This window comes from Prenolepis imparis, unplaced genomic scaffold (genome assembly GCF_030444845.1).
Source record: "Prenolepis imparis isolate NDT839.2.m4 unplaced genomic scaffold, iyPreImpa1.0 SCAF_2, whole genome shotgun sequence".
Taxonomy (NCBI): domain Eukaryota; kingdom Metazoa; phylum Arthropoda; class Insecta; order Hymenoptera; family Formicidae; genus Prenolepis; species Prenolepis imparis.
In genome coordinates, this window is record NW_028141160.1 from 13210111 (window position 1) to 13231836 (window position 21726).

Sequence of the window (21726 nt, forward strand, 5' to 3'; positions counted from 1 at the left end):
TTATATACATAGTATGTATATAGTGTAGAGAAAAATATTGCAGCTTGGAAATTTTATTGGTCAATAGATAAAAGTATTTGATAGTATTAGAAAAGTATACATTTGCATATTGTTAAAAATAAGCAATTTATGTTGTTCGTTTACGAATATTTCAATACTTTATTTCGGCTTGAAATGCCATCGGATTGTCGATCCATTAGAAATCACACTCTCCGAAAACATGATTCGATGATAACGTACAAGTAGTTATACGAAAACACATATTCTAATGTATGTGTGCGACTTCATTAGTATGTATTATATGCGTTATGCGGGGTCCAATAAAAATGTTACGCGTTCCTTGCGTATCGAAGCGAAAGAACAAAGGTGTGCTGCGCGTTTTAAAGGGCACATGGAAAGGGGAAAGGATAACAGCGACGTAACGCATTATGCAAGAGCCCGGATAAGAAAGGTTGAAGGAACGGCAGGAAGAGAGCGGCGTAAGGCGACATAGAGAACACGAGAGGAGAGGAGGACGAGGAGACGACGCGCTTGGAGAGGATCAGGAAACGAAAAAAAAAAATAAAAATAAAAAGAAAGGAAGAAGGAACGGAGAAAAATTGGCTGCAGGTAACGGGATTAAGAGTGCTACTGCACGCCCGTTACCGGGATCATCCCGCAAGAAACTTTGCACTCGCCAACTTTTAATGCTGCGCCACAGAATCCTATCCCGCGTCTCGGCCGCTTCTTCCTGTCTCTCTCCCCTTGGCATTTTCTACGCTCGCCTTCCCCTTTGCCACCCTCCCGTCACTCCGCGCGCTCTTTTCGCGCATACTTCTCGGCTACCGGGGAATTTAGCTTAGAACGATTCTTGCTGCAAACTTTAGCCATGAGAGAGCGACTCGCGATCTTTACAACGAACGTTCTTTACAGCACAAAGTTCTCTCGGCGAATATCGATGCACCTACCCTGTTTTTGCATCCTCTGTCCGCGATCGTCGCGCGGATATTTCCTCCGAGTACTCTCTTCGGAAGTACTTTCGACGGATATGAAATAGAGGGAGAGGGTATATAAGGGTACTTTTGATAAGTAGCCGATTCGGAAAAATTCTCGCGCGAGCAGACGCCCCGTCTGCAACGATAAGAATATTTCGCGAATTATGCCGATTTGAATATCGAGCCGGGACTTGGAATGTTCATAAAGTACGCGTCTGTCTCAAAGAAACTCCCTGCGAATTCTCCGCCTTTAGGATAGCGCGCTTCCAAGCTCGATCGCGATCCGGGCAAATTCGATTCTAATCTCAATCGCGCTTTCTAAGCATCTCTCCGCAGAGTCGATCGACACCGGTCGACGTGTTCTCGTCCTTTCCGTTTTCCTTTCTCGGTTTCGCCTTTTGGCACATCGACAGGAACGAAGTTCCCCGGTTCTCGTCTTCCCTTGAGATAGGACGGGAAAAGGGCAAACGGAAAGGAAGGAAGGAAGGAAGGAAGGAAGAAACCGGCCGGAGAACGGTCGTGTCGATGCGAAAATACTGCAGTGATCTTGGAAATGAGGTCGATACCCACTTCCGTGCATCTCGGTATCTTCGATTCTGCCGACGATTTAGTCTCGTAATGGCTCCATCGAGCTCGAGAAAAACGAAGAGATAACATATAACTGTGCAGGAGAGACGTCCTTCTGGAGTGAAATTGAGGGACCCTGTAGAATATCTAGTGACTCTATCAGAACGCGGAATATATGTGTGTGTCAGACTGTTATTATTTATTCAATTTGTATGCGGCGCCAGACGCAACGGCTAAAGCGGTTTCACGGTAGAAAGATGTTCCTAAATTCTGTCGTACAATGTATGTGGGAAGAATGTGCACAAAATATTGGGATACATCTGCCAATTTTTTCGAAATAAAATTGATACGAAATAAAATGTAGACAAGAAAAATATATGCATTCGGATCTTTTCATAATTTACAAATAAACTGTGTAGATGTAAAGATCGTATCGCAGGAAATTTTTATATAAAAAAGTGTTAAATGAAGCTCGGGATAAATCTGAAGCCACTTGTAAAAAATTTAAACGATCTTTCACTTTACCTTCTCGCGTGCGAAAATGAAACATCACAATTTTTCACTTCAACTTTATTTCTTCCATCTGCGCTATTTTATAGTGTAAAAAATGTAAAAAAGTCCCTGAGAAAACATGGAAAGTTTTTTGTTCGCTATTCGCGAGAGAATATTTTAATAGTAGCTCCGATGAATTATATTTTTCTTTAACAAGGATATTCGCGTATCTACATGGCATATATATACTTGAACAAAAATGAAAGTACCAGTATCACCATCGTGCGGCACGTGCGCGCGCGACGAAGATAACAGTTTTGTCGTACACAATCTCCGGACAGATGATTCGAAAAAGTACGATCCTCTAAGTACGACAAAACGTTACCGAGAGAGGACTTTGTACGATCCCGTGCAAGTTTACAATAAGCGTCGCTTACGAGCCACGAAAACGGACGACGTGAACCGTTTCACGACCATAATCCGTGCGGGCGGGCGGTATACGATCCTAGATAGGCTCCCTGGTATTCGTACGATCCCGGGGTCTATGGGCGAGGGATCTAAACAATCTCGCATCCTGCGCACGAGATCCCGGCATCATAGGCAATAAAGCCCGGCTTTTGGTAGCTTTGCCTTTTACCCTGTCTGCGTCCCGCGGGAGTAAAAAGTCACCGACTATTTCATCCGGCTTCGTTTTCCTTTACGTGCCACGGCGGGTCATCGTCGAAATCTCGACTCGTTACTTTCCCTATCTCTATTCTTTACGTTCCTTCAACCCATTGCCGTTTCTTCCCGTTCGAAGAATGTACAAAGACTCGCGATGTTATTCGAAACGATAATGATTTCGGAGTTTGGCTTATCGGTTTTCTTCTTATTACCGCGCGAGACGGAGATTTTATACGGGAAAGGAAACTATTGTGGTTTGAGAGAAGTAATATGTTTTGTAATAAACGGGAGAGAGACGAGAAAAGTATCTTTGAGAAAGAAAACAGCTCTGTCGCTATATTAATATTGGATATTTTAACAAAAGTTGCTATGCCAGCTTTCCTTTAAGCTTAATTGTACACAAAAAAATACATATTTATTGTTGTTTTAATCGTTCTTCCTTAATTTTAAATTGATAATCAAAATGTTTTTATGAGAACAGAATTAATTGAATAAAATTGTGATATCAGATTAAAAACTCGCGTATAAGATAGGAAGGAATAAAAAATGGAGATGAAGAAAATGATAAAATATGATCTGTTAGCGTTAATAAAACTGTCTGCCTGAACAGCCTTTTAATTTGCACTATATAGCATTTTCCGTCACACGTCCGTTGTTTCATTAGTCTTCATTATTTAAGCGTTACTACATCTGGAAATCAAGGCCGTTTTTAATTAAGCATTAAACGCATTTTATCGCGAATTTAATCGAAAGATAAGATTCCTGTATTCGTACATTTGTATTTGCTTGTATGTAGTGAGTGCTTATTTTTTAACGCAAAGAGCTCTGTGTCACAAATTAAGTTTCCACTAATTATAAGAAGAGGTAAAATGCAAATGTGCGCATAAGGGTAAATCTCTGCCACCTATATATATATATATATATATATATATATATATATATACTTATTTAATGAGTCCTATATATATAGAGGACTCGTTAAATATATATACATATATACATATATAGCTCCCTGAAGAGCCGTCTTGCTCTATTTGGCACAGTTTTGCCCGATGAATATTCAATGGAAAACCGGTCCCCTTTTACAACGAGTGATTTCTTCGGCACGCGAGATGAGATTTATTATTCTCGAAAACACGTCGACGCGAAAAATAGGAGGCGAGCGCGCGTTTATCTCGGCATGTTTATCCGCAAATATTTATTCGGTCGGTAGCGCAATTCCTTCGCCCGTTTCGCCGATACGCGGACACGACGCGTACGTATTAATACGTGGATATCTTCGCGTGAGCGTAAATTTCTTGGCGTCTCCGCGCACGCAACAGGGGATACAAACACAAAGGTGTCATCCGTCAAACTGTCTCGAGAATTCGCCCGATACGTTACGAACACGCACGTCGGTACCGAGTTCTCTGTCGCGACACTCGCGCACACCGCGATATCGTCCGTTTCCTCCTAAAGGGGCGGATTCGCCACGAGAGATGGATCGATTGAAAGGAGGAAATGGTCCTGACGTTTGCTACTTGACCGTTTCGCACGCGTTTGTCATCCCTGCTACACAAGTAGAGTATCACCGATATTAACGCGACGCGCAATCTCTACATGAAGCGCATAGAGAGTATCTTGCATTCAGATTTCATCGATCGATACGGCTGCAGACGTGTCGCAATTGCATACACAGAGGATGATGTGCAGCAACCGCGTGAATCATGAAGAGCATTAATAAGATGAAATTTCCAGTAGAGAGATTCCTGAAACTATAACAATAAGTTTAAACAGAAAATCACGATGATTTTTCTCTATCCATTTAACTTGCTGTTATACAATACTTTCTCTGTAGTGTATACGTACATATATAGTAATGAATGTTATTGAAAAATGGATTGGATTTTCAATTAAAATCTCTTCAAGTGATCATTCTCATTGACGTTAATTTCTGCTAACTTTCTAGCTCTACGCTCAATTATATTTTTCTTGGAGTCTAAAGTTTTCATTTTAATTTTAATCGTGTTACAATTTCAATATAACTGTCATTATTATTATTTTTTTATTTTTACATAATAATAATATTTTTACTCTGTATGTATCTTTCCTTTGAAATAACATCTCGATGTTTTATTCCGAATCAACATTTTGTTTTGCGGAAAATTTATGTCGATCGTAATTTATGTCGTAAGATACACGATGGTCGATGGTCGTAACGTTTTCCACGATCAGTTCTGCTTCAGCAATTTTACATTTGTTTCACAGGTTCAGGCATTGTAGAACGTATAAACATACAGCGTTATGATTGTCGTATCTTTTACAAGTATTATCTGCACCTTTACCTGCTTCTCACATGTATCCAGAACAACGTCGTGCGATATCGTTAGCGCATAGTTTCCTTATAGATCCGTATACGGATATGGGTCCGATCGTTCGATCGCAAATAAGAAACAAACGGTTACACACGAACCGACGTTATCCCCCGCGTCTTGTTCTCGCGGAAGATGTCGAAAATAACAGCGTTCCCTGATAGTTTAAGGATATCGCGCCGTAAAACGCCCAGCGCCCTTGATTTCGCACGCTCATACGCGTCTTCTACGCGTCTTGTGCGCGAATGAATGGAATGAACGAGGCGAGAGAGCGTTTTCGCGAGGTCGGTTGAACGCCGGTGAAACGATCAGATCCGTTTTCCCGCTTCGTTTACCTTTACGCGAAATCGTGGAGAATTTCGCTCTTTGTTCGCCGGAACGAGGATGCATTCGTTCATCATAGCCGTGGCATCGTTTCCCTCGCATCTTTTTATTTCTCAGCTCTTTCTCTGTCTCTATTTTTCTCTTTGTGCATCGGTACACGTTCGACAATGCTTGTGTGTGTCTGTGTGCACGCGATGCCTTTCCCGTTTCTTCTTGGCTCGTAAGATTTCGTCGGGATTTACGAGGAACGAAAGGTGAGCTTCCATTTTCGCGGCGGCGAGAATAGGCTTCGTACGTTAAAGTTGCAGGGATATCGATTTCTCTAAGGATACGTAGAAGAGACTCTTTCGTCCTCTCGTTGATGTGCGAGGATATACGTGGTTGCGAAACTGGATCGTCAATGGTATAAATTTCAAGCAGCATTCGCGTCGAATTGCAATCTTCTGTAGATTGATCTTTACAGCACATTTCGTGTTAACATCTGTTTTTCTTAATGTTTTTTATTGAATTAATATTATTTTGCTATATTGAAATTTTTCAACATTTATATAATCATTAAATATGCATCTATAAAGGAGAATTGCGAACAATTAATTCATGTTTCTTACGTTCGGATAGATGACCAGATTCGTTTCAGATTTGTTAATAACTAAAGTATTTTTAATGCTCTTCTTACCAGGCACAAAAATAAAATTTTATCGCGGGCGAATTAATTTCCAGACGCCCGTTCTAATTACACAACATTTGATTAGATATTGATCTTGTATTGACGAGGGAGACTATAGGGTGATAAAAGCAGCGCGAGTCGCGATATTTGCCGTAACGAGCTGCGAACAAAACGGCGCGGCGTATGACAGGCAAATCGAAAGCTTTGGCGCGAAATAATTTGTGTTCGCGCGATGAATCACGGCGCACCGAGGCTGAAATTACGCGTTAAACAATAGCGTGTCGATAACTATAACTGTGCGTTGAACGAAGTGGCCCGCATCTAATTAGCGTAATTAACTGGCGCTATGTCGTTCCAGTGATTTCCTGCCGTCTAGTCTGCGCGCAATAAAATTAACGTGCGATTCTACTTACAAAAGAAATGCATAATGTACAATGTCAGTTTTGAAATATCTTTTATTGCTAAATGCATTTAACTATTCTGAAGCATTTTTATTAACTTTTATTAACGATCTATTGTATATACTGTGCTAAAATTATAAAAATTATTTCAAGATTATACGGGAGATATATGTACATAGAAATTAAATTGAAAGATAATTCCTTTCCTGAGTTAACAAAGCATAAATATCTGGATGTCTTTTCATTTTTTTATTTGTAATTACTATTTTAATATTTTAATAACCGGAATTTCTGTATATATGCATATTTCTATTAATATATATGTATTAATTAAAATATAGTTTTTTTCTAAACATTGATAATTATATTTGTTGATGCATAAGTTAATCTCACAAAATATAACGATAAATGCTGCATTAATTTGAGATGGCTAGAAAATACAAACGCGTAATCGGTAATTTCATATCGTGAAGCAATAAAGAGCCGCGGAATGATCGTGAAATAGAACGTCAAATGTCAAAGTGACAGCGTGAACGCGTTCACCAGGAGGTCCGCCACCACAGGGTCCTGATGACATTTCGTCTGATGGCAGACGCATCGTTTCGCGATTAATTCTAGCGCAGCACGATACCGACGCTATATAGACGGTGCGATCGTTTTCCGTTTCCAAATGAATAGATGCGTACACAGATACTAACGGATTAATTCGTTCTCTCTCTCTCTCTCTCTCTCTCTCTCTCTCTCTCTCTCTCTCTCTCTCTCACACATCTCTCTCTCTCTCTCTCTCTCTTTATCTATTTATCTATCTATCTCTTCCCATGGTTTCGCCGTACAGCACCGCGCTCATCATAACCCATAAGTCATATAATGCGAGGTATTCCTAAAGCTCACACATCCTGTACGGCATAGGTACAATATAACGTAATGGCAGGGTTGAAATCCCTCGCGACATCCCTTTCTCTTTCCTACCGAGGATTCTCTTTCTCGCTCCGCGTTCTACGATATCGTGACGAGTCTCGTTTCGAGTGGATGATGGATGGTACGGACGTACGCGCGGATCGTGCTTTATAATCAGGTTTCGGAACATCGTTCACCGACCGATGAGCCTCCAATTGGCCCATTACCCGGATCCCAAAACCAATTGATTGGATCCATGGCGCTAAAACGTATTGCAGGTGCTCGGAGCTGTTTGCTTATCTGCCTTATTGGCGTTATGTGTTAGTCGCGTAATACGATACATTCCACATTCAAATTTAAACGAAAATTATTACACACACAAAAGCGTGATATAAGCAAAAAAAAAAAAAAAATCTCATGGAGAGAACGTTGAAAATATCGCGGTCTGCTGTGCGGTTGCATTGCGAATAAATTTGAAAACGCTGTGTGTATCATTGGATTAGCATCGAGCAAAAATAATGTTCCACCTCGACGGTCAGAGGAAGAGGATGCGTGTATCATGTATCTGAAGTAGAAATCTCGTCTAGACCCAGCGGTTCCGAGTATTTTAGTTTTATCGAATCTCTTTCTCCCGCGAGACTTTATACACGCGCGGTTCTGACTATGCGAGAGCCCGCAGGGTCCACTCGATTTACACCGCAGCTTTATGGCTTCGGAGCTTTACTCGGCGTATCGTCGGCAAGAAGGATATGGACGGTGCGAGTCTAAGAGTTTTCAATTCTAGAAAAATGTTGTATTTCTGAACGGAAGACTATATATAGATAGATTAATCATCACGATACATACAGAGTAGATATAGTTTTCCCCAGTCAATTTTGAAAGTTTATTAGCTTCCATAAAATTACATATAATATTTCCCCATCATATATATATGGTATTTTATATCAAAAATAATTGTAGATATTTTAATCGCAGCAATTTGAACAGAATTATCGACCGTTCAATAATTGTAATACAATTGTAGAGATAAAAGTGAAAGAGGAGAGAGAGTTCACAATAGCTGATCATTGTGTGCCGGCAGATATTTTGATTTCATCAAATCTCTTCTCTTTCTCTCGGGACTCGATGTTTTCGGTTCATAGCCTCATCGATTTATCGCGAAGCTATATGGCTTCGACGTGGCTCTAGAATTGCGTGTATGTACAAATATACGAGCGTGGTACGCGCGTAATATATGCGATACTACGTTCCGCGACATCGATAATTAATTATATAGTCATAACTTGCATGTGCAGACTGTTCGTTAATTAACAGTAAGGTACAAAGTATCGTTATCGTAAACGTGCTTATGCTTTTTAACACTTTGATGTTATCCGATATAACTTTATTATATACTAAAACTATACCGTTGCTCGTTTACCTTTACATAAATCTGAAAGTTCTAATTTTATACGTTCAGACAGTTTAGGTAAAATTAATCATTTTAGAGCGAAATCTTACTATATTAACTCACATATACTTATGATATATCCATAGGCGTTGTTATTTAATAAAATTTAATATTATCTATATATGTATGTATGTATGTATGTATGTAAACAATAGTAAAAAATTAATATACCAATAGCATGATAAATTATACGTATAAATTATATGTATCAAATATAAAGAAAATTTTGCTTCTTATAATATTTAAAGATTATATAGTTTGTATTTTTACATAGATATCTTTTACACTTTAGCGTTGAATCCAGCCATTTGTATGATTCTGAAGCTACGATATCTCATATGAAAATCGCGTAATGTTATCTCGCAGTAATATAACAAGGTTAATATTATGTTAAATGCAAGGTATAAATATATAACCGAGTTCTCCATGCTATCTCGTTTATATCAGTTTCAGCAGAATTTAGCGAACTAATAACAGAGAGATTTGTCGGTTAACATAATAATAAATCAACACAATATCCACCATCAGTAATCGGATAATGTAACACAGGCATTAAACGCTCGCTCATTCATTATTTACATGCCAATCGATAAGATCGCAAACTCCATTAACTCCTTGTTCGTCGCTTCGACCGTTAATAATACGGGCAGCATCGATGATTGAAACTTTAATCCGCCACACTTGGCGGGGCAAGGAAGCATTTTGTAATCTCACCTCCGCTTCTCTCCTTCCCTCGTTCCCCGCGTTCACATAGCCGTTCGGAAACTTTATGGTTTCGCGGCTTTGCGAACTACGTAAACATAGCGCCGCGAGCGATGACCTCGTGCACCAATATTAAACGCGACCAGGGGGAGAGGCCTATCGAATTCTAAATGGGCCTCCATCGTGTACACGCACTTGGAGCACCGTGTGCGCCGAAACATAACCACACACAAGGGGATATGCCAACTATATACACGTGCGATTGGTACAAATGTGTGTCCAGCGGTCGGACGGTTAGTCGACTGCGCGTCGAACCGTGAAATTATCCTCCGATACCGGAATCCTGTTACAAATACTCCCCCAACCTTCACCTCGCGCCCCGTTGCCGTCACTTTACCCCTTTCACTATTTTATCTCATGCTGGATAGAACCACGTCTGTCTCTCATGCATTGAACGTTATTGCAATGACGCTTCATCGAGAAAGGATCGTCGGAGATCCTGCTTTGCTGATTTTTATTTATGTCTCTTTGTTAACGAAAATTACAAGATAGCTTGAGATTCTCATCGTATTTTTCTTTCATTTATTCTCTTCTTTTTATTTCTGTTGTCTCGAAAACAAGATTTTAAGATCACTGGTATTATTCTCTATTATTATTCGGACTAATAAACCGCAAATGCAAATTGTTGAACTGTGAAATTACATCTCGATTTTGGGACGCCACTATTATAACCGGTGCTACGTGCCCTTTTGTGATTTTCTGTCCTGATGGAACTATTATCGCGGCCATTCATGGTACACAGAGATGCTATTTTCTACGAGCCGATATCTTTCGTTCAATAGCGATTACGTATTCGAAATGTACACGAATTAAATTAATTATTATTGATACGTAAATATCATTCTTTGTTTAATATTTGTTTATCTCTTTTGGAATTTTTGCAATATTACAAATTTATGTGAAAGATGTACATAATGTATATTAATGTATATTAATGTACATATGTACAGAATATCCATTTTCAAAATATGCGATACATTATCGTTAAATGTTTTCTGGCGTTCTGTTAAATTTTCAATTACGAGATGGTTTATTTTATTTTCGTTATTGATGCATATCGTTATGACTAATAGAAATTATTCACGATCTCTCTAAAGTTTTTTTATTACTGTCGTGCCGAGATTCGATCCAATGGCGAATATACTGCATGATATTTTTCCGTGATCAGCAACGAGCTACCAATCGCAAACGTGTTTCGTTTGTTCAAGAGATAAATGATGGCGATAGCCAATTTGATTTTTTGATTGGATCACGCGCTCTGTTCGGACTAGTCAAATTTGTAAATTCGGTCGCGTTCATCATCCGAGCGAGGCCCAGAACGCGCCGATAAACCGCATCGCGTCACCCAATAAAAAAAATCAGGCTTTTTTGAGCCGAAATTAGTGCCAGATATCGAGTATGCTATCGCTATTGATCAGCAGCGAGTTATTTGTTGTGACTTTATCTTCAGCTAACGATTGACGACATTGCAACATACATACACATACATACATACATACAAAGCGCACTCGAGATAAATACGCGCGTGAGAGAAATTATTTGATTGATTGTTCTATCCGTTGCAAAATGAGGTTTTGGCTGCAAAAAATCAAGTATGCAAATTTCGAGTATAAAATTTTTTGATAACAAAATCTTGTCTCGCGTTTCAATTTAATTAAGTAATTTGAATACAATGTCCCCGTTCATCCCAGCGATCTCGCATGGCCGAAAATTTACGATTAATTAAGACTGAAATTCGTGAAAAGCAAGGAGATACGAAATAAAATCGTCTTTGAGCTTCTCTTCAAGCTCCCTACGCGAAGAATTTTCATTTACGAAGTAAGCTTCTCACTTTCCTAAATTAGCGAGCCGCATTCGAAAGGTTAATCCTGCAGGTGTTAGGCGGAGGCGTTTCCCGAGAAGTATTTCGTAAATGGATTCATCCTAAACGCGTTTAATCGGCCACATGCTATTTTTGAAAACGAAATCCCACAATTTTCAAGGAAAATTCCATCTTAAACTCGTGTTCTCTTTGTTCGAGCTTTGATGGGGACGTCAAAAAAGATTCTAGTTAATTTTTTTCAAGATAGTATGTAAAAATATGTGTGCTTACCGTTTTTTATTTTATTACTATAAGATAATACCAAAAAAATTACATTTTATATTATCATAAAAAACACAACTCTCTGTAAAAGAATATAGATTATCCCTTTTTAAAAAAGGCATGTTAAGTCGATTCTTGCAAATATTGTTGCATCTTTTCCGCGATGCTGATTGACTGTTTCGATTCGCATTGTGCGTTATATTCGTAGCATCGAGAGGCTGTCATCGCGAGGATTAGTAGTTTAACAGTTTGTTCAAAATAAAATAAAATAAAATAAAATAATATGTTTTAAATAATATGTTATAATACTTTATCCGCGTATAATATTTTTTGACAGAAATCAGCTAATAATTGTCAAAAATATTAATCGAGTTTAAAGTATTATAATATATTATTTAAAACTAATATCATTATTTTATTTAATTTTATTTTAAACACACTGTCAAACTGCTAACTCTCGCGATGACAGCCTCTCGATGCTACAAATATAACGCACAACGTGAATCTTGACAGTTAATGAGCATCGCGGAAAAGCGACAACAATAAACTTCGATATATGCGAGTATCGACTTTACATATCTTTTTTAGAAAAGGAGATACGGTTTCGAATTAACATATACTGTACGAGACATTTAGTATTACCAAAAGAAAAAGTGTCCAAGGAGATGATTATATTTTTCTTCATATATTGCATGTATGTATACATGTGTGTGTATACCGCGCAATATATATCGATTATCTGAAGATTATCCCTTTATGGACGTAACTACGTTACCTCGTAAAATCTCAACTGGTAGATATTTAAATGCAAATTGAATATGGACGCTAAAGGGTCAGCGCCTTCCTGATCCCATTCGCTGTCCCTCGCGTGCAGATTCTCATGTCTGCGGAAAATATCTGCTAGATTAGACGACGTCGCACGTGTTGCCTGGATCTCCATGCTAACCAGCGTATATCCCTGACTGCTTTTGGAGAAAATTCAATAGAAAGGTAACCAACGACGCGTCGCTGCTGGAAGCGGTTTAATCTGGAGCTTGTTTCGGAGAGTATCGAAACGACATTCGTCGCGCTATAATACTCTAGCTTTTTTTCTATTTAAATCTTTCGATACAAAGTATTTTTTTAATTATTCGTATTGTTTATTAACGACAGACGATAGCATTGCAGCACGTATATGAATCGCAAAGGGGAGCGTGTATACTTTGATGCCACGCGCGTTGAGTTATTAACTCTTTCACATTGTATTTCGTTTGATTTATATTCCGCTGCAAAATGTTTTTCGCAAATATTGATGCGATCTACACGCAAGCGAAAACTGAACGCCCTTCGCCGCTGAGAAACGCATTCCGTGGGATTAAAAATGAAACGGGATAAATCGTTTTTTGATACAAATGTCGGAATTCTGGTATATCGCGTTAGTCGATGATCGCCGTAATCTGCCGGTCGGCCAGTAATTTTTCGCGCACCACCTCGCTGGCCATCAGGATCGATCGGCTAAACACCCTGGTTAATACCCGGTCGAACGCAGTGCGAAAGTGTCCGCTTTAACTATACAAAAGCGAGCAGGCTTCGACGCCTGGCAAATGTGTTCGGATGAAAATTCTATAATTGGATCGTCTGCTCGTTAGTCCCGAATCGACTTCCGTTAACGCCCGAAACGAGTGCGCGTACGTGTTTCGCGAGGCTGGGTCGAGAGCGAGGAGGGGGAATGGAAAGGCGAAAGGGAAAAGAGGAAGTGTAAAAGTGTGAACGGTATTTGGTAAAAGTGGAAACGCCGGAAATGCGGACGCGGACAAAAAAGTACGAAGAGGTAGAATGAGAAAAAGAGATACGCCGAGGGGTAAAGAACCGCGATCGAGGAGGCGTCGTTGGAGGAAACCGCTTATTCAAATTGTACGATCAGTCGGCGGGGCCGACCAGCGAAGCAAGTATTGCTTCTGAAGAGCGAATATTAGAAATTCAATGGCCACCCAGTATTTGCATAGGCGATCGATACGCCAATCACGAGAATTTATTAAAAAAGTATAGAGAGATTTTGTCCAATTAAGAAGCGCGATAGAAACGTGAATCGAGCCTAGGTCCCGAGGCGATTACAAGTTAATTATCTCGTTTAACTGGCGCGGTTAAATGGAAGAGCGAATGAAATTTTAGCGAGCCGTCGATTATCATAAATGGACTTGCGATTATCAGGACGGGCAGGTGCGCCGTTCATTCAGCTTTAATAGTCGAGTAACGCTCGTTAAAGACACTCGGCGGCTCGACGTGCGCTCTACGTTTTAATACCTTTTAATAAAATAACGTCGCGCGCGTGCGTCCCGATTGCAAGTCTCAATTTTTCGAATTCTTGCCGTATTACACGCTTCAAAACGGAATAATGCAATTAGTAAATTTTTATGCGCAATTGAGCTCGTAAAACTCCGCTTTGCATCAGTTTCGCTTTGCAGAACCACGCTAAAAGCTTTCTTTAATTATTGCTAAACGCTTTGTAATGAAATGATGATTACGTATTTCTGCTTTAGGTATTTATTTTATATAATTTAATATAATTTATTAATATAATTTGGAGAATATTTTTGTCGCAATTATAATTTTATATAATTTTACATAGGAGGAAATTATTTTTATACATATTTTTTTTATACTCGTATGTACATATGTCTAATTATTATTACATGTCGTATAATATTTCATGTATGTATAATAATATCATGTTTTAAATTCACGATCAGAATTATCAATTATTCATTGAAAACACGACTAAAACATTATTTTTAGAAATTATTTATAATAATAATTATATGGATAATGAACAGATAAAGCATTAAGACGGAAATCTAAATGTAATTCGAAATTTAAATGATAAATTGATGCGTATACATATATAAATGTATGTACTGCTGAGCTGTCAAGATTGCAGTACTGTACTATCAATATTCTCTACATTTACATAATCTGCGCTATCCTAGATTGACTGTGGCCGCAAACCTGAATTCGACACTAAATCAATCCAATTTTCAATATATCGCGTGTATCTTTGCTGTTGTGGAATTAATGGCCGACGCATTCATGTTTCTGGTTTAATTTAACATATATATATATATAATTTTTAATAATAAAAATATATATTAAATGTTCTTGCTAATAAAAGAATAGAATTAATAATAATAATTGAATATCAATAAATAATATGTAGAATTATAAATAATAATGTACTCACTTTCTCTCTTTCTTTCTCTATTTGTATATTAATTCAAATGCATTTATTCAACATTATTTATTAAATATTATGGACGAAGTTAGCCGTAATTTTAGTTGTTTAACGCCGTTGTTTATAATTTGAAATAAAATTTTCTTTTTTTTGCAGTTGAGTGAAAAAGCTAAAGTTTATTCATTAGCTTCCGACTTTAAATTTACATGGGTAAACTGACGATAATTTTGTACATTACTGTGTGCTCTAAATCTCATATTCATCAGTGCATAACATCGTACATCAAGCCAACTTCGTTTACGAATATCATGCTGATGTAGCGTAAACAACGCGATACAGCTGGATACTTAACTCTCCCAAAGTCGAAGCACGGGGCTTGCCTTTTCGATATTTGCACAAACGTCAAGTTATCGTGTGTGTCGAGATTGCATAGCACTACTCTCCCGTATAATACATATTTCGGCGAGCGGTAGCAGGCACAAAGGAAATGGAAACGGACCGTTGCCGCACGGTCGACGAGTGTGGGAACGGATGAGTTATTCCGTTTCGTTATTTCGCGATAAATCATATCGATTTCTCGTCGATTATGATTCGCTTGTAAATCACTGTTCTTTGCGGGGTCAGCCAGCCCGTCGACCCAGCGAGCGCGACGCGGTCCATAAATCGCGAAACGAAATGAAAAGAGCGCGGCCACGCACCAGGGCGCTCGGGGGTGCGAGAGGACGAGAGCTCGCGTCGGTGAGACAGCGAATTAAAAAATAAAAAGGAAAGTTTGATGCGCCAATTCCCCCTAACGAATTGCGGTGCACTACATGCGCACTATAGCGAAGCTCAAAACGTTGGATATTTTCGACAGAGCTTTTCGGCGACGACGACGGCGACGACGACGACGGCGTTTAAGCACCGCGCGATGGGAGAACGATAAAACGAATCGTTTGTCGCATTAAATATTCACGCCCGCTTTTTCCGCGTGAGCCCCCTTTGCTACCGATCTCGTTGGCAGATAGCCAAATCCCGTTTTGAGAACCATTTGATTTCCGCGAAAGTAAGATTTTTATCAGGGAAATCGCGAATCGCACGAGAGAGATCAAAATCTCGGTTTTTAAGAGCGATAAAAAAATGATCCAAAATCATTTTAAAATCATAGATCGAACGTGGCGAGATCTCGAAAAAATTATCGATATTTTATTTTCAAATTTTCAAGGCTTTGATTTTTCTTTCAATCTCTGTCCCTTCCTTTGGATTAGTTTTACCTTATTCATATTATATGTTAAAATGCGTGGTGTGTAACATCTCTGGAAAGATTTCAGTCAGATTTGTAGCGAAAAGATTGGAAGAGTAATATTTAAAATGGAAGCGCATTAATATCCATGCAAGCCGCTTTGAGGAATATTTTTCATTAGCCGGTGATACAAACTCCCCCGCAGAAAGTGCAATCAGAAAATTCCGAACCCGATCGATCGTCGAACGAAATAAGAGACGAAAAGAAAAAAAAAGAAAGTCAGTATATATATATATATATATATAATGTAAAATCCAATGCAAACGCGCGCGCATAGCGAAGGCAATGGCTTATCTTGATTACTTTTAACCTGAAACTTGTCTTTATTACTATAGATGCTTTTGTCACGGTTTTATATTCCCCTCCTTATTCATTCTTTATTCATACAGCTGTTCCTTTATCGAGAAATGCTCTGTTTATTACAAACTTTAACGATATGATATTTATCTTACGATTTTCGACAATATTTATTTTCAACAATAAATCGCACATCAATATATCTACTATTTCGGGACGGAAGACAGAACTGTAACAATAAACCAAACGTTTGCAAAATAAAAAAATTCGGAATGTTTTTTCACATAAATACTCGGTACATCTCGTCTTTTTTCATTTATAGCGCGATGTTGCATCGCTTATCGTTTATTTTCTTCTCTGCACCACATGTTACACATTCGTTCCAAATGGAAATAAATGTCACCGCCAAAACAATATCACCAATATTTCTGTGCTTCTCGATCAGCCAAATTGCTATTTTGATAATTTTTGATTACGTCTTTCGCAATATAATAAACAATATTGTGTAAATATGTAACAAAGCAACGAAAAAAAAAATCTATTATCAGCCGCATGGCGAATAAAAATACCAATTCTGTCGAGATGATAAGATTATACCGAGTATTCTGAATATACTTGCCGAGTGTTCTGTGAATACTTCCCGAGTACGCTATTTCCGTTACTGACATTCGGTTGATATTTCCTCCTCTTTACGATAACTGTAAATTGAGTTGCCAAGGGAATATATACCGATGCTTTTCGAACTTGTACAGCGTTTCACTAAGCTGTTTTATGTTCGTGGGATGGGGTGTGGGCATGAGGTTGATGGGAGCCCGGGGTGAAAAGGGTTGAAAATGGTGGCTCCTAAGGGTAGTGACAGCTGACTGATGAAACCTCTCCGACCCCGCAGCTATATTCGAGAATACGCATCAGGATCGCAGTCTTCTTCGATCAAATGCGTCTCTTTCACGTATTTGTGTTTGTAGGAGAAGTTTACCTCCCTTCTTCCCCCATTAGAGCTTCCTTTTCGATTCGCAATCATTTATGTGTTGTCCTTTCACGATTCCTTTTTTTCTCTCCTATATATACTTCTTTAGCCAGATACTCTAAAATCAAATTGATCTCGCTACTCGTATTTTAGAAAAATGCATTTATATGTATTAAAATTTTATTTGATAAAATATCGATATATTTATTTAAAAGTTTGAATTTTTTCTAATTTTTGTATTTTTAGCACTAATTAAACAGTAAATCCTTTTTATTTTGAATAAGTTTTGTTTGATTGACAATTCTTTATTCTATAAGTAAGATATGACAAGTAGAATCGAGACGATTGATGATCACACGACGCTTCTATACAATTGATTGATTATTGCTTAATACTGTTTTACGCAACGATAGGTTCTATCATGTTGTTATGCTACCGAAGCGAAATGACATCCTGAAAGGTATTTACATAGAAAAGCATTAAAAATGTTACTGGCTTTTCATTATATTGTTAAAAAGATTGAAGTGTCATTATTTCAATTATTTATTAATGCAAAAATTCAAATTATATACTATATGTAAACACAGTAACATTACAGATATTACAGCGTTAAATATTAAATTATATCTCAAGTGAATAAAGAAAACTTAATTTTATTATATATCTGTATCCTTGAAACTTTAAAGAAATTCTTTAATTTTCACTTCAATTTTCACATAACTGACAGGTAATTAATCTTTACGCATTGCAATCATAAAACATCATGTTCAGAATGAAATAATTCGTCTGTAAAGCGTTAACAAACTTAACGAGCGATAACAATTTTGTGAGGGAGACGAAAATGAAAAACGCGTCTTTCATAAAGATTGAGTTGATACGCGGGCGTTATTATGCGATACGATCGCGCGAAATAACTTTGGTCCGCGGCTGCGAAGATGAGCTCGTCATTAGCCACCGTTGGGGCAACAAGCATTTTACATCGCGCTACCAACGTCAAGCCGATTATGTTCCGCGTCACCGCCACGAGCGAAACTGTAATTGGGGACCACGTTATCCGGTCAATCGTGAACGCCGCCGGCAACGCATTTTTAGCGCAAATCAACAGTCGTGGTGGAATCGAGCCTCCTGACGAGCGTGGCGAGGGTGGCCGACGAGGGTGGCCGTTTTACGCAGGGGATGACGTTTGACGTTGCACGCGATAGATGCACGGCCTGCCGGTTATTGCTTAATGCTGTTTCACGTGCAACGAGCTCGATATACGGTTTCATTACGTTTTCATCGGTGAATAAGGGCTTTTCGCGCATCGTCACAGTCAGTGCTAGAATCATTTAAATATTTTTTGTTTGATTTCCCTTTCTTCCCCTGGCTTTTATAAATTTATTCTTTATATACATAAAAATCAAAGGTATAATATAACGCGTAACTATTATTATAATCTAATATGTTAAAGATATCATGATATACGCCAGTGCATATTCGTATATATACATATTCGTGTATATATATACATATTCACACTAGCGGATCCTGATAGTTTTCTTTGATTTTATATAGTTAGATTTAATAGTTATCAGCTGATTTCTGTCAAAAAATATTATTCGAGTTTAAAGTACTGTAACATATTATTTATAACATTATTATTTTAATTTTTATAACATATTTTAATTTTAAAATTTAATTAGCAAATTAACGTTTTAATCAGCTGATTTCTGTCTCAAAGAATATTACTCAAGTTTAAACAAACTTTATATAAAAATATCATTTTTTTAATGTAAAATCGAATAGCACGCGCTAGCGCGCGTTTGTGTTGTTCTAGTTTTATGATAAATACCATTATATGTGATTTCATTACATTAAAAATAAGAGATAATTAAAAGATTATGAATATAATAAATTTGTTTTTTAAATTCACAAATTGTGATATGTGAATTCGAATAGCTAATATAGATTCATAAATACAAATGTAAGCACTTATATTTTCAGTAAAAAAAATGAAAATAATCTATGATTATATGTTTATATTATATAATAAATATTAATCTAATTCTAGTTTGTACAATAGATTAGAGTACATTATTATACGTCAATAAATAAATAATTATCATATAATTATGTCTTAAAATAATTATCATTTTTTGCTCAAATTGACTCTAATTATTTTAGCGATAATATTTTTATTGATATTTAAGTACGATAAGATGATCTAAGAAATTTTTTTGCATCGCACGAGAGCATGTTAAATGCATTAGGTGATTGAATTTTATCAGTTTGTATTTCCGGTGCATAGTTTGCAATTATTCTGCATTCATATATATCTTTTTATTCTTCTCAACATCAAATATATCGAAAGACAGACGATTATTTGTATATTAATCGATCCGCGGAATTGCGAGATAAATATATCGAGAAATAAATCTTTCGATATTCGAGATAAATAATCAAGACAAATCGCTTGATATTAATTTATGCTTTTTGTCGATGTGAAGCTAAAGCGCGCATATATGACCGATTTATCTTAAAATTAATTCTGCCAATATTGAAGATTTATTTACGTATGTATATTTATATATTATAAATTACTTTTATTACTGATAGCGAATTTTAGCATGCAGTTTTATTTGCCGGTTAGTTATTTTTCAATTGCTTCGCGTGTCTTTTTCACAGTCGAATTCTGTGTAAAAGTAAGCATCGAAAGCATGTAACAACGAATGATCTCAATGCACAATATATGTATACGAAATAAATACGTTTCTCGGTATTCTTTATTCATGTTTTTTGTCGCGCGATGTATGAAGTTACAGACGCATTTAACGTGACCTAACTTGTCTTTCTCGCTCATCAGTTGGTATCGCGCGACGCCGGTGGATAGTCGAGTTTCCGTGATCGCTCCGCGTTCTCGTGCCTTTTTCACAGTCTCCATCGAATTCTGCGTAAAAATGAGCGTTGAAAGCATCGAATGTATAATAACAACGGGTAATTATCTCAGTGTAGGTAATTATACACTCGCGCGATCGAAATAAATACGTCTCTCGGTATTTGTAATTTACGCTTTTTTTTGTCGCGCGACGCGTGAAGTTAGCGGCGCGTCTTTATCACGTGATCGAACGTGTCGCCCTCATCAGTTGGTACCGCGCGACGCCGGTGAATAGTCGAATTCTTGCATTCACTCCTCGTTTCTCGTGTATCTTTTTATCCGTTCTAATCGAATTCCTCGTAAAAGTAAGTGTCGGAAGTGAAAAATATAATGACGATTGAATGTAATTGATTCGCGTGATCGAAATAACTCTCTCGACATCGTCATAAACTATGTCCTCTTTTGCGTTTTTCGTCTTCTAAAGAATTTTAAACGTGTTTTCTAACGTACGCGTCTTGTTTCTTTTTCAGTATTCGATCGAAGCATCGCGACTGTCGCTCGGCATTCGAAGTGACGAAAAACATCGAGGATCATCGAAGGAAGCATCCAAGAATCGAAGGATATTAACCGAGATACGGGAATCCATGTGTGCCTATAATATTCGTCGACTGATACGCACGTCGAGTCGAGAACTATTAAAGTGCGCGTTCGTTTATCTTCTTTAAGAAAGACTGAAAGTAAAGAGAGACTTCAAATATCGGTGAGAAAAAATTAATAAAACACAGGACTCGACATGTAATGTGTGAATAACTGTGATACGGAAATGTAACAATTTGACACTTCATAACCTATTAAAAAAAAAAGATTATTTGTCGTGCGTGTTTCGCGTTATCCGCGAATGTCGGGAGTGCCGATAAGTTTACGGGCGATCGTTTTAATCTATATCAATCTCTGTTTTCTGTATAATTTATATTTTAATATATCGCGTTTCATCGCCAAAGTAATCGCATAATTATCTTGCGCGTTTCGTGTGTGTGATCCAACAATGTGTGATCCAGTCTATCGAAATGCATTGAGGAGAAGCACATCCAGGAATCTGATCACCTCTGGATTTTAATGCAGAGTGTTTATCATGCAACAAATATTGGTGAGTCATTTATTATCATCTTATTTTTCTTTATTTCTTTTGTCTCTGTTTTCTTCCCTTATTTATATATAGTACTATTACAGTTTTTTAATGAAAATAATTGGAAATTTACATTACAAATAAAAAATTTAGAAATAAAAAAATTTGGAAATAAAAAATCTTCAAATATCCTCTTACTTTTTCATGCGCAGCAATATGAGCAATGTTTCATATAATATAAAATAATAATGTTTGCTTTGTTAAATACAAAAATTATTTGTTGAACTGTGTCAAAAGTATCATATAGTATACTTTGCTTGCAAATATATAACTCGAAACTCGAACGTTATGAGCGTATATG

The 21726-nt window shown here is 37.5% G+C and overlaps 1 protein-coding gene across 1 annotated transcript in view; it reads left to right on the forward strand.

The window, feature by feature from the left end:
- Urm1 (Ubiquitin-related modifier 1) overlaps positions 1–21356 on the forward strand; it is a 123644-nt gene extending 102288 nt beyond the window's left edge. Inside the window, exon 9 of the transcript XR_014427092.1 lies at positions 20770–21356. The gene's annotated coding sequence lies outside the window, so the exon portion shown is untranslated. The remainder of the gene's footprint in view (positions 1–20769) is intronic.
- The last annotated feature ends 370 nt before the right edge of the window (positions 21357–21726 follow it).